Below are 11103 nucleotides of genomic sequence, written 5' to 3'. Positions count from 1 at the left end.
CAAAGCACTAGAAGTACATAAAAATAACTTGAATGTAAAATGATTTAAACCAATGTTTTCAACAAGCAGTGCTTTCAACTTTATTCTTAACTGCAACACTTAACACAAATTAATTCGTTAGAAAACCAATGACTGGATGGATGTTCTGGTTTTAGACTTGATTACATGTCATATGCCTAGTGTTCTGCTCTGTAAAATAAACTAAAACCCGCTAGTGTTGATCGCTTATACCAAATAACTTGGGGTTTTATCTACTGTCGCTTGTTATTTAAAATTTTATAAAAAAAAGCAGAGGTGAGGTTCGGAGAGTGGGACAGATCTACCTGGCCAAGGTGCCAATGTCAAGTGGTTATCCGAAGTGTTGGATAAGTGGCGAAAAGGCATAAATGGACAGCAAAAAGACCTAAATGAATAAAATTGCATAAAATGAGCCCAAAATTAAATAAACATCAAAAGTCATAAGTGAACTAAAATTCATAAATTTAGTCCAAAAGACATAAACGAACGTCAAAAGGCATAAATGTCAGCGAAAAGGGATAAATGGTTACAAAAAGGCATAAATGGACGCCAAGAAGGCAAACATAGATGAAATTGTATAAAATGAGTCAAAAAGTCATATATGGATACCAAAAGGTATAAATGGAAGTCAAAAGGCACAAATAAACCTCAAAAGACATAAATGGTGGTGAAAATGCATAAGTAGCCGATTCTCTCAACATACCCTCAATATTTTGATAAATAGTTAAACCTTCGAATTTATCACAATTTCTACTTTATTTGTTACAATTTATATAAGAACCCATGATTCTGAGAAAAAAATAATAAATAAATGGGCCTATCAGGGATTCGTAGGATGATTAAGATGGTGAGTCTCTCATTTTGTTTTTCTTTGACACGTAGGGTTTTCATTTCTTCATTTTGGGCCTCCATTTATTCATTTTAAGAGTGTCCATTTTGTTTTCTCTATGCAGAGGATGCAGCCACTGGTAGGCATTTGTTTCCTCTTAATAGGGCTATCATTGACTTGTGTGACGACTAAAAAGCTGATTCTCTAATCCTACCCTCATTTGATCAATAGTTAAACCTTCGCATTTGCCAAAATTTCTACTTTATTTGATACTAAATGTATTAGAACCCATGATATGAGAAAAACAAATATTAAATAAATATAGATTATTTGGATTTTTTTTTTATTTTGGTGCCTAGTAGGAGCTCGTGAGATAATTAAGATGGCGAGTCTTTTATTTTATTTTTCTTTGACACGTAAAGTTTTCATTTATTCATTTTTTGCTTCCATTTATTCATTTTAAGAGTGCCCATTTCGTTTTCCATATGCGGTGTTGGCTGCCACCGATAGGCTTTTGTTTCCCCTTAACAGGGATATCGACTCGTGGTACGACTAAAAAGCTTATTCTCTCAACCACCCTCAATATTTTGATCGATAGTTAAACCTTCGCATTTACTAAAATTTCTACTTTATTTGATACAATGTGTAAAAGAACCCATGATCTGAGAAAAAAAATATTAAACAAATATAGATTATTTAGATTTTCTTATTTTTGGGCCTAGCAGGAACTCGTGGGATAATTAAGATGGTGAGCCTCTCATTTTATTTTTCCTTAACACGTAGGGTTTTCATTTGTTCATTTTGGGCTTCTATTTCTTCATTTTAAGAGTGTCTATTTTGTTTTCCCAATGTGGTGGTGGTAGCCACCGTTAGACTTTTGTTTTCACTTGGCGGGGCAATCATCGACTCGCGGGACAACTAAGAAGCTGATTCTCTCAACCTACCCTCAATACTTTGATCAATAGTTAAACCTTCGCATTTACCAAAATTTCAACTTTATTTGATATAATTTGTATAAGAACCCACGATTCGGAGAAAAAACTAATAAATAAATATAGATTATTTGGATATTTTTTTATTTTTGGGCCTAGCAGGAACTCGTGGGATGAATGATATGATGATTCTCTCATTTTATTTTTCTTTAACACGTAGGGTTTTTATTTCTTCATTTTGGGCTTCAATTTCTTCATTTTAAGAGTGTCCATTTCGTTTTCCCTATGCGGCACTGGCAGCCACCGGCAGGCTTTTGTTTCCACTTAACAGGGCTATCATCGACTCGTGAGACGAGTCAGAAGCTGATTCTCTCAATCTACCCTCAATATTTTGATCAATGGTTAAACGTTAGCATTTACCTAAATTTCTACTTTATTTGATACTATGTATATAAGAACACATGATCTGAGAAAAAAATATTAAATAAATAAAGATTACTTGGATTTCTTATTTTTTGGGCCTATCGGGACTCGTGTGATGATTAAGAGGGCGAGTTTCTCATTTTATTTTTCTTTGACACATAGGGTTTTCATTTCTTCATTTTGTGTTTCCATTTCTTCATTTAACGAGTGTCCATTTTGTTTTCCCGATGCGGGGCTGGCAGCCACCGGTAGACTTTTGTTTCCCCTTAACAAGGCTATCATCGACTCATGAGATGACTAAGAATCTGATTCTCTCAATCTACTCTGAATATTTTCAGCAATGGTAAACCTTTGATTTACCAAAATTCTACTTTATTAGTTGATACTATGTGTATAAGAACCCATGATCTGAGAAAAAAATATATTATATAAATATTGATTATTTGAATTTTCTTACTTTGGGCATTGCAGGGACTCGTGGGATGATTAAGATGGTGTATCTCTCATTTTATTTTTCTTTGACATGTACGGTTTCATTTATTCATTTTGTGCTTCCATTTCTTCATTTTACGAGTGTCCATTTTGTTTTCCCTATGCAGGGGTGGCAGCCACCGGTAGGCTTTTGTTTTCCCTAGATAGGGCTATCATCGACTAGTGAGACGACTAAGAAGCTGATTCTCATAACCTACCTTCAATTTTTTGATCAATAGTTAAACATTCGCAATTACCACAATTTCTACTTTATTTGGTACAATGTGTATAAAACCCATGATTTTGAGAAAAAAGTAATAAATAATATAGATTATTTGATTTTTTTTTTATTTTTGGGCCTAGCAAGGACTCGTGGGATGAATAAGATGGTGAGTCTCTCATTTTATTTTTCTTTGACACGTAGGGTTTTCATTTCTTCATTTTATGAGTTCCTATTTTGTTTTCCCTTTGAGGGTCTGGCAGCCACCGGTAGTCTTTAGGTTCCCCTTAACAGGGCTATCATCGACTCCTGGGATGACTGATGCTAGACTGTCGCTATCTAGTCAAAAACAATTAAATCAAGGTCCTAATCACCTAAGCAAGCTAGGGTAAGTAGGGTGTCGAACCACGAGGAGTATGTGGTCAGTGTAAAGTGTAAACGATTCCTAACATTATGAAGCAATTCAATTAAAGTGCTGATCACACTAGCAAACAATTGGGTTTTAATACTGATTAAACAATTAAACAACTTTCGAACAATTAACAAAGACAAATCACACCCGGGAATTTAAGAAAGTAAACAAACAGCTATCTTATGCAACTTAACAGATTAACGATCAATGATCAACACCGATTGACTAACTAGATAAACCTTAGGCATCCACGCTTACTAACACACGACACTGGTTATCAAACAGTCCCTGCCAGTGTGACTCAACTAAGGGAAAGCGTATGCTTCATCATATTCAACTAGTCAACACAATCCTATAAGAAATTATCATAGCAACTGGCACAATAATCAATCTGATCGAAATAAACCTAAACTGACTGAGTGCACAATAATACTAGACATCAATACTCATAGATTAATCAAAGGTAGTTACAATCAATTCGTTCTTAATACATGAGAAAAACTGAAAGATACAATACTCTACATCCCGGGTATGACTCGAAGGAACTAGCCACGCATTGGCATCTCTCGGGCTTCGGTTATGATCTGGTATGACATGTATGATACTTGGAGATGATTGGAAGTGATGGTGGCTGTCCTTTCTGCTCTGAAAATCGCCTAGAAGGTCAAGAATAGTGTCTAGGGTCGTCAAGATGTAATATAAAACAAAACCCTAACTTTCACAATTTTGGGGACCATCACGTAGCTGCGATGGCCTCCTCTCCTGGTCCATCGCGCTACGCGATGGACCAAAGTCAACACAGAACATAATGAAGGACATCGCGTAGCGCGATTCCCTGTCTTCCACACCCATCGCGCTACGCGATGGGTCACTTCACTCAGCAAGTCCATATTAATGTCTCGGTTTGCGTGCTGGACATCCCGGGTCTTCATTCCATGCTCGTACAGGCCCAAGTTAAGCGCGTTAAGTACCTGTGACCTGAAACACAATAAACATGTATGAAGTATCAAAGTTCCTAAACTAAACGATTAAAACGACTAAGTTAGCAAACTACAATATGTACAACTAGATCGAACATCACATCCCTACACTTATCTTTTGCTTGCCCTCAAGCAAAACTCTAAAGTAAATATTAACCGCCATCATAGGTCAACCAATTATAACCATTAATACTAGTAAGGTTTAAGGTCATACCTAGTTTCCCAGACTGACACTTTCTAGATTGACAACCCACAAATAAAGTTAATGCTACCATAAAACTATAGAATCGCCCAGACAAGTGTACTTTGTTTCCGGTTAGGGCATACATGTTCACAGCCCATCACACTGTCAACACTCCACTCGGTTTAATATCTGGACTGACAAAAGATGTGCCAGTATATGTCTCTGCCCTCAAAATACCTAATATGAGTTACAACTTAATATGCTTGCATGTCAGTCTTATCTTCACCCATTAACCACCAGTTGTATAAAGACTCGGACTAAGGTTTTGTTGAGGCTTAGGTTTGGGTGCGGATTAGGCATATTTAGTGACTCGGGTGGATGAAACCCAGTTAAACAAACCAATATACAGACTCATGAATACAAATGAACTAGATACAAAATAACTGCTATTTACATACTCAATTGCTAATACAACTGAAATACTGAACTGATAACTTCTTTTTGTCTTTTTGCTGATTTTTCGATTTTTTGTTTTTTTAGACATCAATAACTGATAATTACAACTCTGAACTTTACAACATCACAACTTGTCTGACTAAGTACAACTCGAAATATATACGACTCGATAACGAACTGGATTTCATCACACGGGTTAAAATAAAATAAAGGCCAAGGCTGAAATGGTGTGTAATGTTCAGTTTAACAAACGAAAAAGGAATATGGTCCAAATGGGCTCCTGTCGGGTAAGGAATTTATTTAGTGAGGAAAATATGTACGGAATGGGTTTTCTAAAGTCCTAATCTCCATACAGGTGGTGGTATTAAGATCTCGAAAAGCATGTAACAAGCAAGTTCTAATTCTATAAAACATACCGGTTTCCCTCAGTAAATGACAAGACATGTTTTATATCTATTATATACTATGTGTATTAAGTATAGGGGCTAATCTCATAATATGTTTGGAAATATGGGCTGCCGATATGAAACATGTATACCCGTCCCCTTGACTCGTTATCCCGGCCTACACGATTCCCTTTTCCAACTTCTCATTTTAAAAACATTTGTTGGGAAAACTATCGAGAAGCTAAAAAACCAACCATGACCAAAAACCTTTAACTTGGCATTAATAGCAACAAGTGACAGTTAACAATTTAAGTTTCTAAATACTATTCGAGGTGCTATCGGGCTAAAAATTTTCAATTTTTCCCCATCCCCACACTTGAGGTTGACATTATCCTCAATGTTAAAATAATAATAAAACAATTAATAATAATTTGAGGAACGGGTTAAACTGACAGTTTGAGTCTTAAAAACTCGGGGAACAAATGTGATGAACTAAAGCAAATTATACAATTACATTTCTAACAACCAAAATCAAAATAAAAATAACAAAATAGTTTATGAAACTGAAATCATCTGATAATAAAGACAATGCAATGCTAAACTCGGCGCACAACTCTCAACACACTTGTGACACACGTCACCACCAATGACCAATTCTGTCTAACCAAATCTGCACAAATCTCGAGACATGTATGAGCAACCACTCACAAGTATAAGACTTAGGTCTTTCGAGAGTTAATATTATTATTATATTATAAAAACCATTACCAAGCCGAGTTAGTCAATTTCATAAAAAAAAATTTTGTTAATTAATTAAAAATAATAAAATACCTAACTCACTTTCGTAGGAATCACGATTGCATTTAACGTATACAACAAGCCCTTTAAACCCCCCGGTAGCCCGGGTGGACGAGTGAGGTCTCGTGAGGGTTTATAGTGAACACACCCACAAAGTTCCAAAGCAACACAAACAAATATACAAATATACATATCAAATACAGCAGACAAACATCACAAAATATATACAAATGTTACCCAACCGGTTACCCATACAAGTTTCCCAAATATAATATAATACAGACCATATGAATAAAAACAAAATAAACGGAAAACAACCAAAAACAGCAACCGGCGTATGCTGATCTAATCTCCTCCCGCTGGGTCAGGCTGATCAGCTGCCTGACCCGACCCAGATGCTTCCGCCTGATCTCCAGCCTGCTGATGTATCTCTAACGATGATAGGATCGGTACCTACATATGAGTAAATAATATGCGAAAATACTCGTCTTGGCGGGCCATGTTGGCCCGCATCTCCATCTGCCGCTGATGTATGCTCGAGTGTGACTGGCGGCTGTGGCGGCTGATGTGGCTGGCGAAGAAGGTGCTGCTGATGTGGTCTCATAATATGGGGGACATGGACGGGCTGTCGGTGAGTCGGGATACCCATCTGAAGCCCGACAGCCGCGTCTGTCCTTGGAGGTGGTGGTGCCTGAGGACCCTGTCGGACCGGTACGAGTGTGGGTGGATCATGAAGCTCACAATAACCGGTCCTCTAGGCGTCTTCCAAATCGTATGTGGTCGTAGCAGGCCCTCGGGTAAAATAATCAAGCGGGTAACGATTGAATACCCCGAGGCGCTCTACAATACGAGTGATGTATGGCCCCATAGCCAACTGGGCTGACCGGCCCTACCAACTACGGCTCCAGGAGAACGACGCAAGAAACAGCGTCGCTATATTGGCCTCCCGGCTCGTGATCATCGATAGCAATGAAAAAAGATCAATGTTGTTGCACTTATCGTGGCCCGAATGACGTCCCACAATAGAGCAAGAAACAATGCGATGAAGGTAACGGTGGACGGGGTCCCGAATGGACGACTCGACAACGGTGCTCGAGTGGGCCCCGTCCGCTATCGTGGCCCAGAGCTGGCCAAACTGGGCCTCGGTCAGCGAAAACTCTCGGTCAGTTTGTGACCGAAGAGTATAACCCCGGACGCTCGTAAGGAACGCCGGGATCAGCACCTCCTCCGCGGTGTAATACCCGGTGGCCACGGCAAACTGTGGTACAGACATCTCAAATGTTTGCCGACCGAGGGCAAATGACACCGCATGGGGCTCGGAGAAATCGGTGGGCACGTGTCGGAATGTAGAAAAGAACTCACGTGTGAGCTCTACATACTGTATCGAGTCACATGTGAGGACCTGTACCCATCGGTCACTCAACAATTAAATCAAGGTCCTAATCACCTAAGCAAGTTAGGGTAAGTAGAGTGTCAAACCACGAGGAGTATGTGGTCAGTGTAAAGTGTAAACGATTCCTAACATTATGAAGTAATTCAATTAAAGTGCTGATCACACTAGCAAACAATTGGGTTTTAATACTGATTAAACAATTAAACAACTTTCGAACAATTAACAAAGACAAATCACACCCGGGAATTTAAGAAAGTAAACAAACAGCTATCTCATGCAACTTAACAGATTAACGATCAATGATCAACACCGATTGACTAACTAGATAAACCTTAGGCATCCACGTTTACTAACACACGGCACTGGTTATCAAACAGTCCCTGCCAGTTTGACACAACTAAGGGAAAGCGTATGCTTCATCATATTCAACTAGTCAACACAATTCTATAAGAAATTATCATAGCAATTGGCACAATAATCGTTCTGATCGAAATAAACCTAAACTGACTGAGTGCACAATAATACTAGACATCAATACTCATAGATTAATCAAAGATAGTTACAATCAATTTGTTCTTAATACATGAGAAAAACTGAAAGATACAATACTCTACATCCCGGGTATGACTCGAAGGAACTAGCCGCGCATCGGTATCTCTCGGGCTTCGGTTATGATCTGGTATGACATGTATGATGCTTGGAGATGATTGAAAGTGATGGTGGCTCTCCTTTCTGCTCTGAAAATCGCCTGGAAGGTCGAGAATAGTGTCTAGGGTCATCAAGATGTAATATAAAACAAAACCCTAACTTTCACGATTTTGGGGACTGATGTTCGGTTTATTTGTACATATTTATTTGTGTTAACGTATTTGTTTTACTCGTTTATTTTAGGAATTTTGGTACTTCATGCATGTTTATTATGTTTCAGGTCACAGGCACTTAACGCGCTTAATTTGGACCTGTATAAGCATGGAATGAAAACCCGGGATGTCTAGCACGCTTACCGAGGCAGTTAAACGAAGTTGCTGAGAAAAGAGGCCCATCGCGTAGCGCGATGGGTGTTGAAGGTGGGTCATCACGCTACGCGATGCCCTGTAAGTTTCTGCGTTGACTTTGGTCCATCGCGTAGCGCGATGGACCAGGAGAGGAGGCCATCGCGCTACGCGATGGTCCAAAATCGTGAAAGTTAGGGTTTGTTTTATATTACGTTCTTGACGACCCTAAACGCGATTCTTCACCTTCCAGGCGATCTCCAGAGCAGAAGAGCAAGTCCCGATCATCCCCAATCATCTCTAAGTGTCCTACATGGCTTATCAGATCATAACCGAGACCCGAGAGATGCCAATGCGCAGCTAGTTTCTTCGAGTCATACCCAAGATGTAGAGTATTGTATCTTTCAGTTTTTCTCATGTATTTAGAATGAATTGATTGTAATGATCTTTGATTGATCTATGAGTATTGATGTCTTGTATTATTGTGCACCCAGTCGGTTTAGGTTTATTTCGATCAGAACGATTATTGTGCCAGTTGCTATGATAATTGATTATAGGATTGTTTTGACTAGCTGAATGTGATGAAGCATACGCTTTCCCTTAGTTGAGTCACACTGGCAGTGACTGTTTGATAACCAGTGCCGTGTGTTAGTAAGCGTTGATGCCTAAAGTTTGTCTAGTTAGTCAATCGGTATTAATCAGTGATTGTTAATCTGTTAAGTTGCATGAGTTTGCTGTTAGGTTAATTACTTGGATTCCCGGGTGTGATTTGTCTTTGTTAATTGATTGAACACGTGATTACTTGCTTGCTTGTTACAACATATAAACCATTTGCTAGTGTGATCAGCACTTTAATTGAATTACTTCATAAGTTTAGAAATTGATTTCACTTCACACTGACCACATACTCCTGGTGGATACGATACCTGACTTACCCTAGCTGCTTAGGTTAATTAGGTTTTTGCATGACTCAAACGACGAGCATCAAAATAAGTGTGGCTGCTGGGATACAATTCTCTACATCCCGGGTATGACTCGAAGAAACTAGCCGCGCATCGGCATCTCTCGGGCCTCGGTTATGATCTGGTAGGCCATGTAGGACACTTAGAGATGATTGGGGATGATCGGGACTTGCTCTTCTGCTCTGGAAACGTATAGAAGGTGAAGAATCGCGTTTAGGGTCGTCAAGAACGTAATATAAAACAAACCTTAACTTTCACGATTCTGGGGACCATCGCGTAGCGCGATGGCCTCCTCTCCTGGTCCATCGCGCTACGCGATGGACCAAAGTCAACGCAGGAACTTACAGGGCATCGCGTAGCGCGATGCCCCACCTTCAACACCTGTCGCTCTACGCGATGGGCCTCTTTTCTCAACAACTTCGTTTAACTACCTCGGTAAGCGTGCTAGACATCCCGGGTCTTCATTCCATGCTCATACAGGTCCAAATTAAACGCGTTAAGTACCTGTGACCTGAAACACAATAAACATGTATGAAGTACCAAAGTTCCTAAAATAAACGAGTAAAACAAATACGTTAACACAAATAAATATGTACAAATAAACTGAACATCAGGGACCATCACGTAGCGCAATGGCCTCCTCAGGGTCCATCGCGCTACGCGATGGACCAAAATCAACACATAACATAATGAAGGACATCGCGTAGCGCGATGCCCTGTCTTCCACACCCATCGCGCTACGCGATGGGTCACTTCACTCAGCAAGTCCATATTAATGTCTCGGTTTGCGTGCTGGACATCCCGGATCTTCATTCCATGCTCGTACAGGCCCAAATTAAGCGCGTTAAGTACCTGTGACCTGAAACACAATAAGCATTTATGAAGTACCAAAGTTCCTAAATTAAACGATTAAAACGACTAAGTTAGCAAACTACAATATGTACAACTAGATCAAACATCAACGACTAAGAAGCTGATTCTGTCAACCTACCTTCAATATTTTGATCAATAGTTAAACCTTCGTATTTACCAAAATTTCTGCTTTATTTGGATACTGTATGTATAAGAACCCACGATATGAGAAAAAAGAAATATTAAACAAATATAGAATATTCGGATTTTCTAATTTTTGGGCCAAGCAGAATTCATGGGATGATTAAGATGGTGAGCCTCTCATTTTATTTTTCCTTAACACGTAGGGTTTTCATTTCTTAATTTTGTGCTTCCATTTATTCATTTTAAGAGTGTCTATTTTTTTCTCAATGCGATGGTGGCATCTACCGTTAGGCTTTTGTTTACACTTGCTGGGGCTATCATCGACTCGCGGGACGACTAAGAAGCTGATTCTCTCAACCTACCCTCAATATTTTGATCAATAGTTAAACCTTCACATTTACCAAAATTTCTACTTTATTCAATACAATTTGTGTAAAAACCCACGATTCTGAGGAAAAAATAACAAATGATCATAGATTATTTGGATATTTTTTATTTTTTGGCCTATCAGGGACTCTTGGGACGAATAAGATGGTGAGTCTCTCATTTTATTTTCTTTGACACATAGGGTTTTTATTTCTTCATTTTGGGCTTCCATTTCCTCATTTTATGAGTGTCCATTTTGTTTTCCCTATGCGGGGCAGGTAGCCA

The sequence above is a fragment of the Bidens hawaiensis genome, unplaced genomic scaffold, assembly GCF_021521415.1.
Source record: "Bidens hawaiensis isolate Kalapana, Puna unplaced genomic scaffold, B.hawaiensis_p1.1 tig00002236_1, whole genome shotgun sequence".
NCBI lineage: Eukaryota > Viridiplantae > Streptophyta > Magnoliopsida > Asterales > Asteraceae > Bidens > Bidens hawaiensis.
The sequence above is the reverse complement of the archived record's forward strand: the minus strand, read 5'-3'. Positions refer to the sequence as shown.